We start from the raw sequence: 21,785 nt of genomic DNA, 5'->3' as shown, positions 1-21,785 counted from the left end.
TTGGCAGAGGCACGATCGAACCATGGCCAAGGTTCGATTGAATAAGGTGCTAAGTGGCATGCAAATCCACACAATGATGAAGCAGGAATTAAAAGGAGGTATTATGGCGGCAGAGGGGATGAGTACCAAAGATTACACATTTGATGCGATAATTAATAGGCATCAGCTGAGAGGGGAGATTAACGAGGCGTCAGGATACATTGCAGTGGACGTGATTACGGATGGAACGGCCGACGGTAGTGGGGTACCGGATCCGGATGGGAAGCAGCCGGGAATTAAAATTCGGGCCTCATCCTATGTTCACCATATTATAAATCTCTGAAGTCAAGAGAAACAGAGACCGAGAAACAACTACCCTTGCGGGATAATTCAGAAACATTTCCATAGTCTCCAGCAGAGGCATTCAAAGGGGGGAAATAATCAGAGAAGGAAGAGCGACAGGACTGCAGGTGGTATGGAAACTCGAAAGAGAGGCCGTGGTGTAGGGGAGCGGAATGCAATTGATGAAGATCAGGAGCAAGGGAAGGGCAAAAGCCCCATAGAACGAGACTCCCCATTCATAATTTGGGATATAGATGATGATTCAGAAGAGGAAGACGTTGGAGTCTCTGGGAAAAGATTTAAGGAAATGCAAAAGAGGAGCTCGAAAGGTAGCACGCCCCAGCCGGAGACAAATTCGCCTATGCTGAATGCCTCTGATGATAGACGTTCGGGGCTTCGCAAGAGGGGTTGTCCACTGAGCAGTGGTCAAAGCAAAACGCAGAAGGGGGATAGGAACCAGAGCACGACAGAGCACGAGGAAGGGGAAAATTCTGGAAAGCGACAACAGCAATCTGCGAAGCCTAAAAGAACAGTGATGCACCAAATTCGAGAGGCGGAAAAGGCCTTTCAAAACAATGCTGACCCTGATATTCGTAGGATAATGCAATATCTTGAAGAGGAGGCCATTCAAGAGCATTCGTCAGACGAGATGGAAGAATGGGCAACAATCCTCCACGACCCGGGCCACACTCGTGGTCGCAGGACTCTGTTCAAGCAGTCCCTTCACATGTATTGGGTAATGAAAGGCTTGATGGCGAAGGCCTTGGAACAGGTTGCCAAAGAAATGGCTGATTTACTTCAGAAGAAACTGGATATGAGCAAGGAGCTTGGCTATATTCGTACAGCCTTGTCAAGACAGGAGGATAAAATGGATGAGATTCTTCACCTTCTGAAGAGTGAACGTCAGGATCCTGTTCAAGGAGACAGCCAGCCGAATCCTGCGCAAGGAGCCAGCCGGCCAGTGGAAAAGGAAAATGCATGACGGGAGATATGTTGAATACTGTTTCTCTGTTTTGTTCTGATTTTGTTTCGTGTCTTTATAGATGAATAGTAGGAACATAAATATAGTCATGAATAGGGTTTGATGTAAGTTTCAAAACTGCTATGTTGTGTTAGCTACTTTGGTTAGACTGAGAGCCTATTACTTCTGGGCTGGACTGAAAAATTACAGATGGTTTTTGACCCGGTTTCCCCTTGAGGGCGGGCTTCTATGGTTTGGACGATGTATCTTTTTGAAAAATTTTCAGTAATAGAATGAGTAATACCTGAGCTTACAAAAAAAATAAAAATAATAAGATTTAATTCAAACAAATGTTATATATTTTTAAATATCAAAATTTATTTTAATTAAATTTGAAAACAATGTTCAATTATAGTTACCTCATCAAATTAATTAAAATCATATCTTCAATTTGCAGTCATCATTTTAGATTATTCAGTGTAGATTTTTAAAAATTGCAAATATAATTAATCATTTATAAACTTTATTGATGTTAATATTAATATTTTTCTAACTTTATTATATAACTAAATAATAAGATTTAATTCAAAAATGTACATACATTTTTAAATATCAAAATTTATTTTAATTAAATTTGAAAACAATGAGTTTTTATTTATAAGTAATTTTAAATTGTATTAAATATTAAAAGATAATTTTAATCTAAATAATATTTTAAAAAAATTAGTATGTATCTATCGCTATCTTAAAAATTACTTGTATGTTTTTAGTAACATTTAATTTTAATTTCACTTTTATGGGGTGAGCGAGCAGGGGATCATAAATGTGGGAGGCGATGAGGTACGTTGTCCAAGTGGTGATTTGACAAGCTATGATGACAGGTGAGGACAGGTGGTGTGTGGGCAGCCGGTGCCCAGACCCTTCAAGAAGGTGAGGATGGTTATAAGGTATGCAAGGCAGGGTTTCCGACATTTGTTTTAGTAGGTAATGGGAGTTGAGGGTGGTGAACGAGACGCTGAGTATGCATGGGAGCGTCACTTGTGCATGCATGTTCTATGGTGCATTGCGCGTCTAGTGATTTATGTTAAGGGGAGTGAAAGGGAGCAGGACTTGGTCAAGCGATGGAATGAGTGGGTTTGGGACCCTGTTGTGTGAAGGTGGTTGAAGTTAGCAGGGAGCTAAGGGTGACAATAGGGCACGGTGGTGGCTTCGTTCAGGCCTAGCTCCAGGGTTGTGACAATTCAGGTTAATATCAATGAAGTCGTCTTAACTTCTTGGTAATTTTTGGACTGTGGGGTGTGATCTAGTACCCTTGTTTCCTGGTGTTTTGTCTTGCATGTGTAGGTGAGCAGTCTGAGAAGGATAGTGAATTGTGGAAGGGAAACCTCATTCGACATCAAGGATCTTCGATTGACGACATTTGATTGGTGTGGGAGGGAGGAATTACTCAGGGCTTTGGTTGGTAGGTGGGGAATTAGGGTCTCATTTCCATTGGTGAGTGCGCTCTTAAAATCCAAGAGTGTTGGTGGCATTCGACAAAGGTTTCTATTGCTCAAGTTTGCCCCTCATCCCTCAAACGGTGGGAAATTTTGCATTCTTCAAGCAGGGTAAGTGGTGGAAGGGGGTGGTTTGAATTGCGTGACAGGGTTACTCTAAGAGCCATGCTCTGTCAGCGTGGGCAGGCCAAACACGGTGGGGTGCAACGGGGAGAAGGGGTCGGGTGCGAAACACGGGAAGGTGTGGGCGAGGAATGGGCTCCAAAGGTGATTTCAGATGGCGAGTTGGTTAGGGAAAATATCCTTGCTCCCATCCTGATGAATGAGCCACCCTCATTGGATTCCATTTCCCGACAAATTCATGGCATTGCAAGGAGCTTGGTAGAGATACAACAACAATGGTACGATGACAAGAATGAAGTTATAGCCTTCATGAATGATCTTCAACACAACGAGTGGGCTATGCTTGATAGATCCAACTCTGTTCGTAGAGGCCAACACCGCATCACTGAGAGGCTAGATTAGTTGGAGGGGCAAATGGAACATTTAGAGTTTCATGCACACACGGGGCCAAACCCTTAGGATTTCATCAAGCTGGGCAACCCCCAACCCAACCTCATAATTTTTAAAGGTATATTGGTCAAGTATGTATTTTGAGTGTTTTTTGGTGTTTAGGTGTATCTAGACCACATCAATGTTGTAATTTTTGGCATTTTGGATCTAGTTTTTGTTTATCTCTCCTAGCCAACAAATATGGTTGGAGTGAGGCCGAGAGAGTTGGGAGTCTATTGTAAATTTCATGTAATCTCTTGACAAATTAATGAAGGTTGGTTGATTGACAAAAAAAACATCTAATCTTAATTTCATTTATAAAAGCAAATAATACAATTGTTGGTAATTTAAAAAATTTAACATTTTAACAAAAAAAATATTCGTATAAAATGCGTACAATTTTCAAATATAAGATTTAAAATATAATTATTAAAATAATTAATTAATTTGTTTTATAATAGAATTTTTGTAAATTAATTTGATTATTGGAATCAACTTTGTGTCACGCGAGTACAATACCATCCTAGTTGTTGATTCCTCTCTTTCTCGCTATATATATGATAATTACTTATACTTACTAACAAGTTAATTTTAAATTCACTACCACGTTAAATACTAAATTAGTGTATGAGACCCTCCTATTTGTTGGATAAGGGACATATTTTTACATAATAATTTGATTATTAAAATTTAAGTTGTATGTGCAAACTTAAGTGGGCCTATGGTTAAGAGCTTGTGTTTACTCCTTAGAGGTCACAAGTTCAAAACCAAAGGGGGGTAATGTAGAGTTTGTACATGTTGATTAAGTAATATTTGGCTTGTTTTGATGAGGCTCAAGGGGTGGGCATCCCCTGAGAGTGGAACCTAAGTGTCTCTGAACATCTCAACCTTTCCCAAGTCACAATTTACCACTAGTGTTGGCTTGCGTGTTGTTGTCACTAGCTCCACAAAAATTTTGGTTAAAAAATTAATTAATTAATTGAAGAGGTGTATGCCCAAAGGGGTTAGATCCAATGGTGGAGAGCGAGGAGGTTTTCATTGCTTGGAAAGGTTCAATTCTCATGAGAGCTTCCATTGGAGCCATGGAGACACATTGAGGTAGAGGTCGAACATGTGGTTGTACCTAAAGAGGTTATATTAAATGGTCTTGTGACTTGTGAACATAGAAGTGGATCAAAACACACCGCCTTGTCCTCCTAATCTTAAGTACACTAGGTTTAGTTTGAGTGGAGAGGAAATTTGTTTTTGATCTTCCCTACCCAAGTTCCTTCCTCAGGACATGTTAGCCCATTGTGATAAGGTTCAAAGTGTAGGCAACTCCTTGGATAGATCTTCCTCCCGTGTGCTGGGGTTTAAGATGTCTTCGCTCTTGCTGAGTGATTAATTATTGGTATATCTGGCTTGCGAGTTGTTGGATATACTCTTGGTGTTATAGCGGTAACCAAAATGTTTGATCATAAACCTCACCCAAATTACTCCAAAGAATCATTGATTCACCGATTTATATATATATATATATATATATATATATATATGTAAAATGTAACTAAATATTATAATCAAAATAAGCATACATAAAGTCTCATCTCTTCTCTATATATAAAGTTTTTACTTGTATATTTGGTTATGTTTTTATATTAATTTTTAATTGGTCAAATTGATATAGGTTAAATGTGAGATCAAATTAATTTGTTGCTATTATAATTTTAAAAGTTATGTTTAATTTTTTTTAATATAAGTTAGATCGGTATTTTATATTAGGCCATATTAAAAAAAAGATACATTATATATGCCCTTTATATGAATTAATTTGTTACTAAGGAAATCTAGAGCAGTTACATATCAAAATTATTTTAGCTCATAAAAAAGGTCTGAAACGAAAGTAAAAACCACAAATATATTGATTTCTTAAATTTCTATCACTTAGACTGCTCACTATATTATCTATCTTATCCATATTCAGTCCCAAAATATTACTAAGTAAAATACCAATATTTTGTAACATAACAACTAATCAGAGGGGGTATCCACTTGGATGGTGACAGGTGGACTAATGTCTTCTTCTAAATTTGAAAATTCCAAGTCTACTATTGCTTTTTCCATCTTTGTCACCTTTCTTTTCAACTTCCTTACCTTTTTTGGTGTTTCATAAAAAAAGCAAGATCTCTTGTTGTTCCTTTGATATCTCAACTAGCACCTTGCCCATAATTGCCAATATATGTCAAATGTTTGCATGTACTTTGTGTGCCTCATCTTAGTTGTGCCTATATGTGTGAGCCAACTTCTTAGTTGCTCTAATAGCTCTTCATTTGAGACATACCTTCATTTAATCCTTGCTTCTCTTTTTGTGTTTTCTATCTCTTAGTGAACAAATAAAGGAGTACGAGTATGTTAGACCTTGGTTGAGTTCTTTGCAGAAATTTGCACCCATGAAGTGCAGGGACCTACTCCATGATGATGTGCTCTTCTATTATGGGCTCCTCTGCCTCAACCCATATTTCCTAGATGAGAAAAATTATGGTGACCACAAGTAGATGTGGGAGAGAGGCTCTCAGTCTAAACATAGCACAAAATCCAAAGGAAATATTGGAGAGCTAGAGGACCCAAAGGTTGTTACCCCTAGAGTCATGGACATGAACTTTAACGACCTAGACAAAAGTGAGACCGTGAATTCTCCCTTGTAGCTGTAGGACATAGAAAGAATTTAGAGACAACCACGAGCAAGGAGTCCAATGGTCACCAACTACCAAATAAGACATGGGAATCAAATGAGTACAAAGGAGAAAGTAGTGTTGAGAAGTGAGAATATGATCACATAGGCTTGAAAAAGCTTTGGGAGTTGCAGTATAGTAATAGACGATAGTCTAAACTAAAAATGAAGAGTGATCTTGTGAAGGGAGACCCATGCTAAGAAGAGTAACATAGAAGAGTACCTTGAGCATGGATTAAATTCCCACTAACCAAGAAGAAAACCAAGGAGAGCTCCCTAGAGAAAGTGAAACAACAACTCAGCCAACAAACAAACAAATAGAGAAAAACAAACCATAATGGAAACAACCACCACAAATGGATAATAAACTAAGTTAAACTCAAACCTTTCATTGAAGGCCCATCAAATTGAAGAAGACCAGCCAGCATGTCCTTCCAAGTGATTGACAAGAGTGGAGTACCTTCATTCCGGATACCAACAGGTGTGATAATGTGACCTGTTCCCATCATAATTCTAAGGTTCTTGTGCAATAGACAACTTTGTGGTCTTTCCTCCTTTCCTCGCTTTGAAAACCTCCCCTGCCATTACACTGAGAGCTTGCCTCAATTCCATTGGCGATGACAACGAGTTGTGTAACTCACATAACTTGTATTGATTACTAAATACTTGTATTGATTACTAAATACTTGTATTGATTGCTAAATACTAAAAAGTGTTTGTTGCGAGTATCCAACAATACAACCTCATATTCATTAATAAATTCTTCATTAATCACTCAATGTGAAAAATAAATATATTCAATTATTCATAAATTAAACACACCAATAAATAATGAATTAATAAAAATTACTAAAAACACATATATACTTTTAATCTTATTACAACATATTAAAATATATATATACATTTATAATTTTATCGCAACAAATTAAATATCTTAAAAAAACATATATATATTTATAATCTTATCGCAACAAATTAAATATCTTATTAAAATTTAACTTGGGAAAAATGTGAAATTGCTACTCACCCTTTTATATCCGTTATTTGATTCATCTAAAAACCAAACCGACTGACTTTAATGAGAGAGCTTATTAATATAATGCCATCAGGCAATGGTTCCCATATTTTCAAACATTTTTTTTTGATGACAATGACTATTTAGCTACCTCATTTGTCTGAAAAAGAAAGAGAGAATTTACATCTTAATCCTTCCGTGTAAAGAATTGTATGTGCAATTTAACTGTACAGATGCAGTATGCTCGTTGCCATATTTTCAAACATTTTTTTGATGACAATGACTATTTAGCTACCTCCTTTGTCTGAACAAGAAAGAGAGAATTTACATCTTAATCTTCCTTCCGTGTATAGAATTGTATGTGCAATTTAACTGTACAGATGCAGTATGCTCGTTGGTTTATAAGATATTGTGAAATAAACAAACCAAAAGTTTTTGTTATTATTAAATATTTTTAATGGGTCATATTTTTCAAATTTAATAGTTGATTGTATCTATATAACCGTGTCATTAAATTATAGTTTAATAACTTCATTCCCTGAAAAGCATTTCCATGACCCACAAAATGACTCAGGTTGAGTCATCATGGCGAAACAATAAAGCAACCTCTGTGCTGACATCAAGCCACCGAAACAGAATTGAAAAACTAATCCCACTCAGGGCTCACTAAGGCGTTAAAAGAGCTTTGTCATGATCTGCGCGCACCTTTACTATTATTTTTTTCATCAAATTTGCAATGAAACCCAATTAAGGAAGTAAATTTGATGGCTTTTGATGTCCTATATTTTGTCGACATATGTCTATTTAGGCTTACAACGGTCTTCACACAACCTTTCCTCTGCGCGCACAACAATTATTGCCTTTGTTTCCCGCAGGCTGAGAAGACGCAGGAGAAAATTTCGGAGCAGTAGCAATCAACTGTGATAATTTGAAGAATACCCACTTTGATTTCCTCAGTCTTCAGCTATCCAGTGAGTTTTATTCGTACTATATCGCATCTACGAATCCAACTATGTAGAATTAGAGTTACAGAAATAAGACAATTTAAAGTATAATAATAATCATAGGTTTTTTAAGTGGGTTTTGTTTTATCAATGATACTCTGGAAGGGCAATTTTGTTTTCTGTAAGTTGCTGAACTTTATTCAGGGCTTGTTCTGATTAAATCTTATTAGATTCAGACTAAACCTACTTTGATTCTGATTGAACCTCATTCAATTGTGACTAGACCCACCTTGGTTCTGATTACGCATTAATTCTGACTGCACCCACTTTGATTCCGAGGATATTCGATTAAATTCTACCATACCCACTTTGAATTACGTGGGAAATAGCTTCTCTTGGTCTATTGGTGAATGAATGAATGTTGTGTGTACGTAGTGGCCCCAGATTACTTTGAATTCTCTTTCCCATGATGATTGAGGACTTCTGAGTAGGGATTATGTTGAAATTGGGGCTTCTGTGATTTATATATTTATATTATGAATGTTTTTTTTGATAATAATCATATCAAGAATATTTTGTCTAGGCCTTTAGAACCAGAACCATCTAGTGTGATTCAGTCAAACCAGAACCATCTGGTGTGATTCATGACTGAATTGAAAATCTCATAGGCTATTCATACATATTCGACCGCTATAAGCGTAGCCATAAGCGGAAATTCGTAACCGGGAAAGAAAGTGGGCGGCTCCACTGTAAGAAAGTTGGTGCCCGATAAGCTCCAGGGTACATTTGAACCCCGAACTTCGTTAGTTCATAATGACATACTGTTGAAATGTCGGACCTGAATTTGGAAATTTCAATATGTTAAGGCATTTACTTGGTTATCTTAGAGCTTGAGTTTTCTCTAAGGTAGTAGGGGTCGATGCCCTTTACAGTTGGAAGGGTTTGTTATCCTATTGCTTATATTTCTTGTAGAAGCGAAATGGTTCCAATTGTTTTAGAATTGGGCCACTTCCGAGTAAATTTTCGAGTTATACTAGTCCAAAACAATCCCAAAAAACTTTAGTTAATTATAATATGGCAGACCCATTAAATTTTAGTTAATTATAATATGGGAGATCCTTTTAGCGTTCGCACTATGGTAGTAGTAGTACCGTTTGGTACTATGGTAGTCAGTTGTATTTGTTATTCTTTCTGTTTCTCAGTTATTATCATGCTCAGATATTTTGTTTGCTTATTTTCGGTAACTTTCTGCTTGTTATCTATGACCACGTAACTCTTTTTTTTAAAATTAAATGTAGCCTTAGTCTTCGTTCTCCCTAAAGCTTTTCACTTTCTATTTGTTGAATTTTATTAAGTCTTTACGAATTTTAGAAATTTAGAGTGGCTTCCAGAACTCGTGACAAGCCTGCAGTGTTTGGTTTCCAATATTGAACGAGAGTCAGATTTTATAATCCAATCCATATTTCATTTTTGCAATGTTGTATTGACATATGCCAAGGAATAGCTTCCCAATTATCCTAAGCATTTTCTATGAGTCTCAGCACTGCATTCTTCTTTATTATCTTTCATAATTTGGAAGTTTGGTTCTCTGATTAATCTCTGCATCATTAAGACATGAAAAAGGACAAGAATAGTATCTTATCAACCAATTTGTAGGAGAGATATAGGGCTTGAAGTTGATTTCTTGTATCCTTAGTAAATATTTTCGCATTTTGTTTATGATTTTGCAAATTACACATTGTATTCATTATTGTGTGTTCTTCATGAATTTCTTCATATCTTTATTAATTTATTAAACTCGGTTTGGCATTATCAGCTACGTTCTCATACACGGGTACATTATGCTAACATTGAAAATGTACGTTCTATACTCGTTGAGCATATTTCCTTTGGGCTACATGTGGCTATAAAGCTTTAGGTCATTAGGGTTTTTGTGATTGTACTAGTGCTGTTACCCCTAATAGTATATGCGTCAGCTTCTCATAGATTGCATACATCCCCTTTTGCACACTTCTCCTTTGCAATCACATGCTTGGATCTTAGCGTTCTTGATAGGGCTACATTTTATTTTATTTTCTGTTACTGGGAGTTATAGTTATCGGGTTAAGGATGTTTCCATAATTGATTTTAAGATGTGGAACTTTACTAGTCTGATTCATTGCTGTTGTTCCTGTGTGGAAATTGACATACTATTTTCCATTTTTTATTCCTCCTTTCAACGGTGCACACTCTTATGTGTTTTCCTTCATAAATGACGTTTTAACAAACATTTCATTGTCAGTGTGCTTGGAAATGGGCTAGTGTAGATCCATCTTAAACCCGGATCTATCAAGTACCGAGACGGATCAAATTACTTAAGGTGTAAATTTTCTTATCATTTAACTCCATGTCATGTATTAATTCCTTATATTAAATGATACAAAAATTACAATCCGGGATTAAGATGGATCTACACCGGTTTATTTTTTTTAGATTTAAAAGCCCTGATTTGATTTAAACTTGATCAACTAATATAAATCTAAATTTACTCTGAAATCGACTTGTATTCATTTACTCTAAAGCCAACTTGCATTTTTAAGTATTTTTTAAACATAACAGGACAAAATCTCCCCATACTGGGCTGTAAAGCACCTCGCTACTCTCTGTGCAATTAATTCTAGAAATATGGAATTTATGTGTACCCTTTTTTATGGATTGCATAGTTTCTTGACTACGATAGGCCTTTGGAAGTTTCAGAATATTATGAACAAGTACTGCCATATAAGCTCCTTGCCCATTCAACTTTCTGGGCTTCTCTGTTCATTGATACCTTTTCTATTGATGATTAGCTGGCTCTAGGCAGATTAGTGTAAATACCAAGTACCTTTTCACGCGATTTTGTTCATGGTGGATTTAGCAAAGGTGAAATGAGAAAGCTTGTTGTTCTGTGTTAGTTAATCCACCTATGCACGAGTCTGCTTCAAGTTAAAGAAATTAATGAAAATAAGGTTTTGGAGTCCTCATGCTGCTTCGGTTGGTAGACACTGCAAAGAAACTGCATAACTGTCAAAATCTACTTAAAAACACCTGTGGCATGATGCATCCAAGTATTAGCCTTATTTTAACTTATTCTTTGCATGATCTAGTCCATTAGGCTTATCATAAATGGTATCATATACGACAGAATTGTAGTCATGTTTCAAATAATTTAAAGTGGAGTTAGCAGATTTAGTCATTGTCAGCATGATCCAGATTAGATCATAAATGGTATGATCAATATTATAGAAATATTCTCCATTGAAGGTTGAACCGTTAAAGCAGATTTTCAATGGTTTTCTTTCAAGCTTGTTGATGAAAATCAAAGAAAAGAACAAAGAAAGAGACTTTTCTGCAGTTGTTATGTAAATATTAAGCTTCATTGCCCATATGGGGAATGTCTAAATGCAGATATTCATTGTTCATGAAGTTATGTATGACAAGATGATCCGTGGCTTTTAAATGAAGTTAGGGCAAGATAAATATATAACCATCATTAGCACATATTTGCTCCATTGAATTCAACAAATATGACTCCTGGAAATGCGTTGTAGCACTTAATATTGAGAATAGCTGACAGGTCTTCTACCAACATTGTCAGACCTGGACTCAACAAAGACTCGGCTGGTTTGGGGTTCAACAAGACTTGGTTCAAGACTCAGCAAAACTTGACAAATAGAAAAAAAATTCAAAATATAGTAAATTTTGTGCACAAAAACTATATTAATGACATTTCCAACCCATATTAGTTTTAAAACAACAGTTTATGCACAAATTCATAAGGGACTCTATATACATTGCTAGAACTTGTAGTTGTAGAATACTTACACATATCCTGTCCAAGGACAAATTGGAAGCTCACCTTCTACTTTCAGGTGGTCTTGTCAGATCATAGCAACAAGCGACAAGACGAGTCTCATAGTGCCCCCAATTATCGGCTGGGAGACCTCGTATATCTCTTCCGCCCCAACCGCTGAGTATATCATCGAGGTCGTTCTGGAGATGCTGACCCGTACATCAGTTTACACATCCTCCGAGGACCAACATTACTAGTTCCAGATGGTTGCAGAGTCGAGGGCCTTCCGCTTGTCCGCATACTCTGGTCTCCCAAAGAAGCAACCAAAGATCTATTCAGAGCCTCTTCCCTACGACCTCGAATGTTAGAAGTATCTCTAGCTCGTACATCCCACCTCAGGATCGTATAGAATCTAGATAGGCCCACCTCTAATAGGTCCAATAGACTTCGTAGGTGATCGAGAGATTAGCTGGCCCCCCTTGCCCTTGGCCATATGGTCTCGACGACCTTGATTTCATTGGACTCGCAACCTTGTTACTTACACTGGGAGACTCCCTTATTGTACATCTCATTCCTTCCCTATGTTAGCTATATCTATATGTGTATCTTTCTTTTTAGCACTCTTTGCATTTCCTTGGAGTTGCATTTGCACTCCCACTTTATATTCATACTGGATGTACTTTTCAGTCTCTTTGACCTACTTTTTTGAACATTAATGAACTTATCTTATCTTATCTTACACAACAAATTAAAGGAACGATCGATGTACAATACATTGATAGACTAACCATAACATTCTACTGGCATCTATGGTATTCTACACACTAAAACATTTGGATTCCTATGTTAATTTGCACGTTGTTGGCAACTTTTTCTATGGCTATCCTTCTTTGTTTCCAAAGCAAAGATACAAAGTGTATGCTAGCCTTTAGAGTCTCTTCAAAATACATGAGGCAGTATTCGCTATTTTCCTGAGCAATATAGTTGGTATTCAATTTCAAAGTAATGGAATAATTTGAATTGTCATGGTTTCTTGACACAACATATCTTTCTTGCCTCTATAGCAGAATGTTTGTTAGAAAAAAAAACAAAATCATGACTGTGAACTTACCTCCTTCACAAATGCACACAACAGGCTCCTTTACTCTTTCACACATTGAAAAGGTTACTAGTAATGAATCACTCCTTTACTTCTTCACGAATCACTAGTGCACACTATGGATTTTTGGTAGCATTGGATGTGCTCTAAGCCTCAAAATTTGCAGGGAGGCTAGGACACATGTATTTCAGAATACCTAGAAATCGTTTTGGGAAATTCCACCCGGAGTCAGTTTTATTAAAATAATTAATTATTTTTAATAGATGCTCAAGTCTAAACTTAGGAAATTAAAATAATTAAAGGGTATTAATTAAACCGGGGGTGAAACTTCTAGAAGAAGATGAGGATCAAGCCAGAATGATCTGAGCCATTGATTAGAATCTAATATGGGCTGTTGGTTCTCAATGAGAATATTATAAGAAGAGGATTGATGGGCATTTGGAAGACACATCGAGTAAGAGATCAAGATGATGAAGAATCTAGGGCAGTTAGAGTTAATGAGATTCTTCTTAGCTTGATAACTATTTGTGAGGTGTTTTAACTTTTCTTCTTAGCATAGTCTTCACTTGTTATTATTAGAGTGTGTCTTCTTAGTTCGTCAAATAGCTACCAAACAAAGAGACAAGAACACATGATGTTGGCTTTCTGCCAGGGCCAAAACCCCTCTCCCTCTCAGAGAGGAAAATCTGTACAAAATTCTTCTTATAGAGATTTCAATTTACGAATACCAAGACCATGACCCTTGACCTACTATGCCACTCCAAGACCAAGACACCAATCCTCTTCTTTGTCACTGCTGAGATCATCATCATCATTGTTGTACCATGACTGCTCCTTCATTGAGATCTTCATCACTGTTGCAACCTTCATCGAGATCTTGACCTTATCTTTATTATGATCATGACTGATATGAATGCAATTATGTCGAGGACATGATTATGTCTAGAATGTATGCTGCACCGAGATCCTCATTAGACCACCACCAAGACCATGATTACAATTGGGATCATGACTGTGTTTAGAAGGTATGCCAAGACTGGTTGATCACAGAGATCCTCTACATCAAGACTGTGAGACAGTGATGTTTATGTCGAGACAAAGTATCACTGAGATCCTTCTTCTAACATGAGACTAGGACTGTGTCTTCTCCTGCACTTTCACCGAGACTGTAACTAAGTTCTCCTTGCACTGAGGTTTGTTGTAGCTATGCTGAGACTGTATCATTGTGACCCTGTAACTAGGCCGAGACTTCTGAGATATATGCGAGGATATTCCTATAATGATCACTGAGATCTCAGAGATATGCCGAGATTCTGTCCTCATCCGAAGTTGCAGACTTGTCCGAGATTTCTAAGCTTCTGTGGTGACCCTAGCTGGGTATATATAGTTGTCACGTCTCCATAATAAGCCGACATGTTAGGGTGAACCGATGTGTCTCTATTTTTGAGCCGACTTGTCATCTATATATGCTTTGAGGCTGACATGACTGTCTTTCACATTGTTTTGCTGGCAAACTTTTTCTTGGAGGATTGTGCTTGTCTTGGAGGGCTACTTGACATTTCTATAGACTCATATTTTTCTCATGCTCAAGAAGAGCTTCTTAATACATGACATTGACTCTTTGACTTATCCTAAGGCTCTCAATGGGAGCCACTACTAAATAACTAAACTTCTTGCTCATGAAACCCATGCAACAAGTTATAATGAAAAAATCATTTTTCTTGTTTACAAAAATCAATGTCATGAAGACTGAACCTAGTTACACTTTCTTCAACACAAGAGATTGATTTCTGAAGAGAGTAGCACAACAATTGTCGGAGAAGTGATCGAGGTGATTTCTTACAGTGAGGGGCAGAGATAGTTTCCGGTTGGAGAGTTTCCTGATCTGGGGATACATCGTAGAGAAGGTAGAGAGAGATCTAGAAGAGGCAGCACAGAGCCACACTGGGCAGCATAGGGCCACGCAGAGGTAGTGCTGAGCTTGAGAGGAGATCCGAAATTTGCTGGAGAATTGAGTTCCAAAGCCGAAAGCCGGGGTGTGAGACTGGGAGGGCAGACAATCGAAGTTCCAGAGGAAAATCGATCAGCAAAAGGAGTGATGCAGTCCGCAGAAGCTGTGACGCAGAGTAGCGCAGTGATTGCGTAGAGGTAGCTAGGGGCTAGCCATTCAGTGGCTGGATCAGTGCTGGATCGCCAATGATAGTGTGAGGTATATCTCACTCATCTCTCTGTCAGTCAGATTCTCTGTATTGGATAGCCAACAAGGCATCCAAAGATTGTATTAAAAAATTACTGCTTAATAATACAAACCCTCAATTGTTGCACCGATTTTCCCACATTGGGTTTTTTCGGGGACATTGGTCCAAAAATAACGGTGTCACTTATGTGTTATTTCTTTCTTGCTCAGATTCTTGTTTCCACATATTATTTAAATTGTGAAGGCTGCAGTTGTATTTACTTCGATATTTACAGTAGAACACAGTAAATAACTTGCATGGATTAATAAGTAGGAGAAGTAATATCAGTTTGTTGCAGTGGTGATTTGGGGATTCTCGAATTTTCACACACACAACAACCATACTCCTTCATATATATGCAACCAATATTGATGAACTCAGTCTCCTTTACTTCTTCACATGCAACCCATGATGAAGAACTCAACCACCTTTACTCCTTCACATGTCGGCTAATAATGATGAACACAACCTCCTTTACTCCTTCAAATGCAATCAATAAAGATGAGTTGGGTCTCCTATAATGAAGAATTTGCTCCTGTCACATGCTGGCAAATACACTCAGCAAATGGCATTGCTCCTCATAGTCATAGCTACAACATAAAATCATTGCAATGATAAATTATGAGAGTGAGAAAGGATGGAGTTTCCGTTTAACCATGACTTTTAGGGTTTTACATAAAATCAATGCAATGATAAATTATGAGAGTGAGAAAGGATGGAGTTTCTATTTAACAATGTCTTTTAGGGTTTTTTTGTTCATTTCCCACCTTTTTCTTTCCCTCCAATATATGTTTAACCTTCAAAACTTTCACATTTGGTTAACGTCAACATACTAAGTCGGACCTGTGAATCTCTCCCAGAATTGCGAGTGTTGGCAAGTTCAAGTGAGTTTGGCCAAATCTCATGCCGAGTTTGAGTCAAGTACTTGGCTCAATTGTGATTGAGGAAGACTTGTGGGGGTCATTACCCACCAAAAGTGGGTAACCCATTGGAAAAGAATTTTCTCCTCATTTAACAACCAACCAACCAGCAACCGTATGATGGTCAACAGATATCACTATGTCAGAGTTCTCCACCCATTGATCTAGTCAACCATATAACATACTTCTTGAAGGAAGGCAGGTCATCTATCGACAATCATGTGATTCATTTGTTGTTATGGGCATATTAATATGGATCATGGAGCAAATTGGATGATTGACTGTTGTTGATTATATCCTTGTTCCCACACTTCCCCTGGGAGGTTAGTCTTTGACTCTAGTCTAGTGGGACCTCCATTGAGGCCTGAGAGTTTAGGAAGGGCACTATTCGAGAGGCATTGATTGATATAACATGTCCAAGGTAATCCATACTTAACACTTTTCATCTCTCCTAATTATCCATCTCCATTCTTTGGGTTGATAATCATTGGTCATCGGGATTGGCATCCTATATCCACATCATTGAGTTAGGGCCGATTAACTTGGCCTTGGAGGTTAATGTAGTTGAAAGAACAATAAAATCATATAAAGCCACGATGGAAAGAAAATGTAAAATGCAAAAGATGGCTGGGATATATTTAGCGCTTGGGCAAAATCCTAGCATGAGCTCTACCCACCTCATTAGCCATCATCTGGTTCCTCATGTTGGAAATGTAAATAAAAAATTATTATTCTAAAGCATGGGTTTCATGCTCTTTATTGACAGTCTTCTAGGTAAAAGCATGTTGTTCATGCTTCTAGGGTTTGTTAGGTCATAGGATTTATTTTCATGAGTCAAGAATGCCAACATCATGTTTATAAGACTCTTCTGGAAGAAATATATCTTGTAGAAGAATTTATTTTGAATCTAGAAAGTCCTAGAAACCTCCAAAGTACAAGTCGGCCTAAAGGAGGGAATTCAACCCCTTGGAAAGGCTATATAAAGGAGCAATTCAACCTCATTTGGAACTCACTCACCAACAAGTTTGATCTCTCTTGAAAAGTTTGATCTACAACTAGAAGAGGCAAGGAAGGTGGAGCGAAGGTCTAGAAGGCAAAAGGAGGCAAAGAAATCTTGTTTTTGGGCTCTATCTCTCCCACACATGCAAAGTTCTAGGCTTACTGGAGCTATAAGGAAGGTCGAAACTGCAGGTCCAAGTTGCAGGAGGACGAGGTGCAGTATTAAGTTGCTAGAAGAAGGAATACTCTGTCTTGACTTTGTTGACCTTGGGAGGAGCTATCTTGCTCTAAGAAGGATCTTTTGAAGAAGCAAAATTAGGGTTTTTGCAGCAGCTACAGGGTCAAAATTGCGAAACAAAGTTGCAGGATGAAGTTGCAAGGTTGAAGTTGTGGTCGAAGTTGCCGCTAGAAGTAGGTTGATGCAGGACGAAGTTGCAGGGTTGAAGCTGTGGTTGAAGTTGCAGCTAGAAGTAGGTTGATGTAGGATTGAGCTGTGATATTGGAAGCGCTGACTTGGTACTTGGAGGAGGACTTGGTCTAGGGTTTGGGTCTTTGTGGTCTCATTTGAAGCAGATTATATAAAAAGAGAATATCTGGGTTTTCCCCTTGAAGGGGTTTTGCCCTGGCTTGGAGCCTAATTTTTGTGTCCACTGACTTTATTTTGCTCTTGATATTTGTTTGATGAAGAAGATCTAATAAGGAGACACAAGAAGAATAATAAGGTTCACAAGAAAGTATTAAGGTTAAGGAAAATTGAATTAATAATTGCCACTTTGCATTTTCCAACATGGTTTCAAAACTAAGGTGAACAAGAACAATGTTGTCTGAGACATAAAAAATCTTTTGTCGATGCGTTTCGAACCAACCAGTGTGGTTCATCGTCAGGACAAGTTGAAGAACTGATCTGGCTTAGCCTGATTAAATAGAGTGTGCAGAGACTCCAACGGCTATATTGCAACGACTAATTTTGACCTGAGGATCAAAGTCAAACCCTTGATTTTTATTAATAGAAGTATATAATTAATTATTATTAGTTAATTGAGTAATAAATTTATTGTTCAAATATAATGGTCATTATATCATCATATTTATTAAATAACCTATATTTATTATTATCCCCAAATTATTTAAATATAATTAAATAGTATTAAATTACTATTATTCTTAGAATTTAGTTACAATAGGTAAGTGTGTATTAATTTAATAATAACTGTTTAAATCAAAGGGTCCAAAGGAAACTAGATATATTGGTCATTAATAAATTATGGTAGACTAAATATAAAGGTCATTAATAAAACGCCCCATGCCCCTCGGGATCTAAACCGGGATCCGTGTCCCGTACACATTCGCTGCGGGATCCACAGTTTGGAAATTCGGAACCGCAGATCGGGCCGGAAATAACGATTCCTGGAATTTTGGAACCGTTCCAACCCAATCTGCGGTTCCAGATTTCCGAACTGCGGATCTGGCAACAGATCCGCGGTGGATCGGGCATGGATCCGTACAGATCCTGAGTGGATCTGATGCCCGACGGGCGGTTCCGCGTGGCCGACCCAAAAAAAAACATTTTTTTTTATAGTTTAACTTGAGTTGGGGGTGGGTTGAGGTTGAGTTAGGGAAATGATAGATGGGGATAAAACTCATTTCCTCACTCTTGTATTTTTGGAGAGCTTGGAGAAGAGAGGCTTGAAGAGAGCTTGGGGGAGTGAAGGAGAAGGAGCTAGGAGCAGTGAAGGAGGAGCAACTTGGAGGAGTAAAGAAAGGCTTCCATCTACAAGATCTAAAGAGGTAAGTGCAAACCCCAAACTCCCTCATTTTTCTGTCATTGTTGTTTGTATTTTTTCTTCTCCCTCTCCTACTCTTGCATTCTTTCTTCTTTCTCATTTCATTGCAGGTTGTCCATCTATATTCATATTCCAAAATGGTGTTCTTTTGGCTTCTATGTATCATTCCACTTTTGGTTTTCATGATGGCAAGGGGGAGTAGGAATAGAAGGGAAGAAGAACAAGAGGATAGTGGTTCCCATATGAGTTACCCAATGTATGACGAGGAGGAAGGGTTTGAAGAGGAAGAGGATGGAGAGAACACTGAAATGCTAGAGGGGAAAGTTGCATTGACACTCTTGTGGAATTATGTGACCAAACTTGAAGGGAGAAAAGGTGGTGGAAGCTACAAGTTTTTGTGCCCTCATGGTTTTCATGGAGGAAAACCATATAGTGGTTCATATGCCCATGTGAGGAGGCATCTTTGTGGGGTTTTGGATAGTGATGACAAAAAGGGTGTCGTGGAAATAGCAATTTGCCTAAAGTTTTCAGTTGAACAAAGAAGAAAATACATTCAAATAGAGGAGGCTGCACAAAAAAAAACAAGAAACAAAAATCTCATTTTGAATCAAGTGCAACCTCTAGATTTGGTAGCTCATCTCCTCATGGTACTTATGCAACCTCTAGAAGTAGAAGAACAATAGAGGATTTCTTGAATGTTGCTAGAAGGGATGATGTGGATGGAAAGATAGCCTGATTTCTTTGTGCTTGCAGTGTACCATTCAATGTGCTTCGCTCTCCCTATTGGCATGATATGATTAAGGCCATCAATGAAGCCCCAAAAGGATACAAGAGCTCCAACTATGAGAAAGCTAGAACAATGTTATTAGAAAGAGAAAGAGAAAAGGTTCAAAGAGCTTTGACACGTTTTACAAATGAGTGGGTGGATTGTGGGGGTATCCATTGTATCAAATGTGTGGCCAAATGTAAGAAGCCAACATTTGATAAATGTTCTTGGTGTTTCTTCTAGTGGTGCAATATTTATTACATCTCACGACTCCTCCTCCATCAGTGCAATTGCCCAAAACATTGCAGATCTCCTATTGCATTCAATCAAAGATGTTGGTCCTAATAATGTGGTTCAAGTGATCACTAATAATCCAGCAATCAACAAGAAAAATTATTGAGCGTACTCATCCACACATCTTTTGGTCTGGGTGCTTGGTGCACACATTGACCTTTTAATGCATGATATTGTGAAGCATAAAGAATATGGATGGATTAATGAGCTTTACAAGAGAGGGAAGCAACTCATTAAATTTATCACAGGGCATACAAGGGTGAACTACTTTTATGGCATTTACTAGAAGTTGCAGTTGCTTAAACTTGCAAAAGCAAGATTTGGAAGTTATTTCCTCACCTTTAGGTGGCTAGTGAAGGTGAGACCAGTGTTTTTAAAACCGTTTTCAAAAACCGGTTACCGGTCAAACCGGCCGGTTAGCAAGGCTGCCAGTCCGAACTGGCCAAAAAACTCGGTTTGATAGGGCATTTCACCTTTTTTTGGCCCTAACCGGTGAAAACCAGCCGATTTAGGATGAAACCGGCCGGTTTGTATCAAACCAGCCGGTTTTGTCCTAAACCGGCCAGTTTTTGGCACGCCCACCGAACCATGCAAAAAGGCGGATTTTCACTGTGGTTTAGGGATTTTGGGGGGGAGGTAAAGGTGTTTTCCCTCCAAAAACACCCTCTCCAAGCTATAAGAGACCCCTCTCACTCTCATTTGTCTCACACAACTGATTTGGAGTGTTTGTGAGTTTGTTTGTGAGCTTGGAGAGTGTGGAGTTTTTGCTGAAGTAGTCATCTTGGAGTTGGAGTTGGAGCTATTTTGGAGATAGTGTGTAGCTGTCAGTGGAGTTGCCATCTTCAAGAGGAGGCTAAGGGAGCTAGTTTGCATTTCCAGGTAAGGATTTGCACTTGATAATTCCTCATTTGAGTCTGCTGTCCATGATTTATTTATTTATTTTTTTATTTTATTATGTGTTATAAACTTCTCACTTCTATGGTCTATCATGTATGCTATAAACTCTCTAGCTCTATGCTATGATCTATCAAATTTTGTAGCTTGAGCCTTGCATGTGCATTTGTTTTCCTACATTTATCTTTGGTTTTCCATGTTGCTTAGCTGCAATTTTTTTTTTTAAATGGCAGATTTATTTGCAAATTGTTATTATTTCAAGCAAACATGGCTCCAAAAGGAAAGGATAGTGCATGGGCTCATTGTGATGTAATTGATAGAAAAATGATATGCAAATTATGCCATAAATCTATTGGAGGTGGGGGTATTCTTAGGTTGAAACAACACTTGGCTGGGATAAGAGGCCAAGTAAAGCCATGTGATGCACCAAATGCACTGTTAGGTCCTATTAGGGCAGAATACATTTCCAAGCTTGAAAATTTTTATGAGGATAAGGCTAGGGAGAAGGCCATCCAAGATGACATTGCAAGGAAGAGGGAATTATTAAAAGCCATGAAAGAGAGTGGGTATGATGATTATGAGATTCAAGACTCCACTTCTATCCCTTCCACCAATGACCCCTTTCACTATGTTCATCCTTTTGTTGGCCAACCATCAAAAGGAACAAAGAGAACAAACATCCAAAGTTATTTCTCATCTTCTGCCAACATTGCCTCTTCTAATCCCACTTCCTCCCAGCCAAGTTCTCAACCCACTTTGGATCAACATTGGAAAAGACAATGCAAAGAAACTTCTCACCAATACATTGCTAGATGGTGGTATGATTCAGATATCCCATTTAATGCTGCTCGCTCACCTTATTACCAAGCTATGTGGGACTCTGTTATAGCTGCAGGAAAGGGCTTCAAAGGCCCTAGTATGCATGACTTGAGGGGAGCTCTTTTGCAAAAAGAGATATTGATGAGTATTTGGTTGATTT

General features: G+C 37.9%; 1 protein-coding gene across 2 annotated transcripts in view; it reads left to right on the top strand.

The window, feature by feature from the left end:
* Positions 1–7,659: 7,659 nt before the first annotated feature.
* LOC149188338 (glutathione S-transferase TCHQD-like) overlaps positions 7,660–21,785 on the top strand; it is a 50,162-nt gene continuing 36,036 nt past the window's right edge. For both annotated transcript variants that reach the window (XM_089411646.1, XM_089411647.1), the window contains exon 1: positions 7,660–8,029. The gene's annotated coding sequence lies outside the window, so the exon portion shown is untranslated. The remainder of the gene's footprint in view (positions 8,030–21,785) is intronic.

This window comes from Pinus tabuliformis, chromosome 3_1, assembly GCF_031772625.1.
Source record: "Pinus tabuliformis cultivar Carrire ecotype Pingquan chromosome 3_1, CPIR1, whole genome shotgun sequence".
In the NCBI taxonomy this organism is placed as follows: Eukaryota; Viridiplantae; Streptophyta; class Pinopsida; order Pinales; family Pinaceae; genus Pinus; species Pinus tabuliformis.
This window is presented reverse-complemented; position numbering and strand designations above follow the sequence as displayed.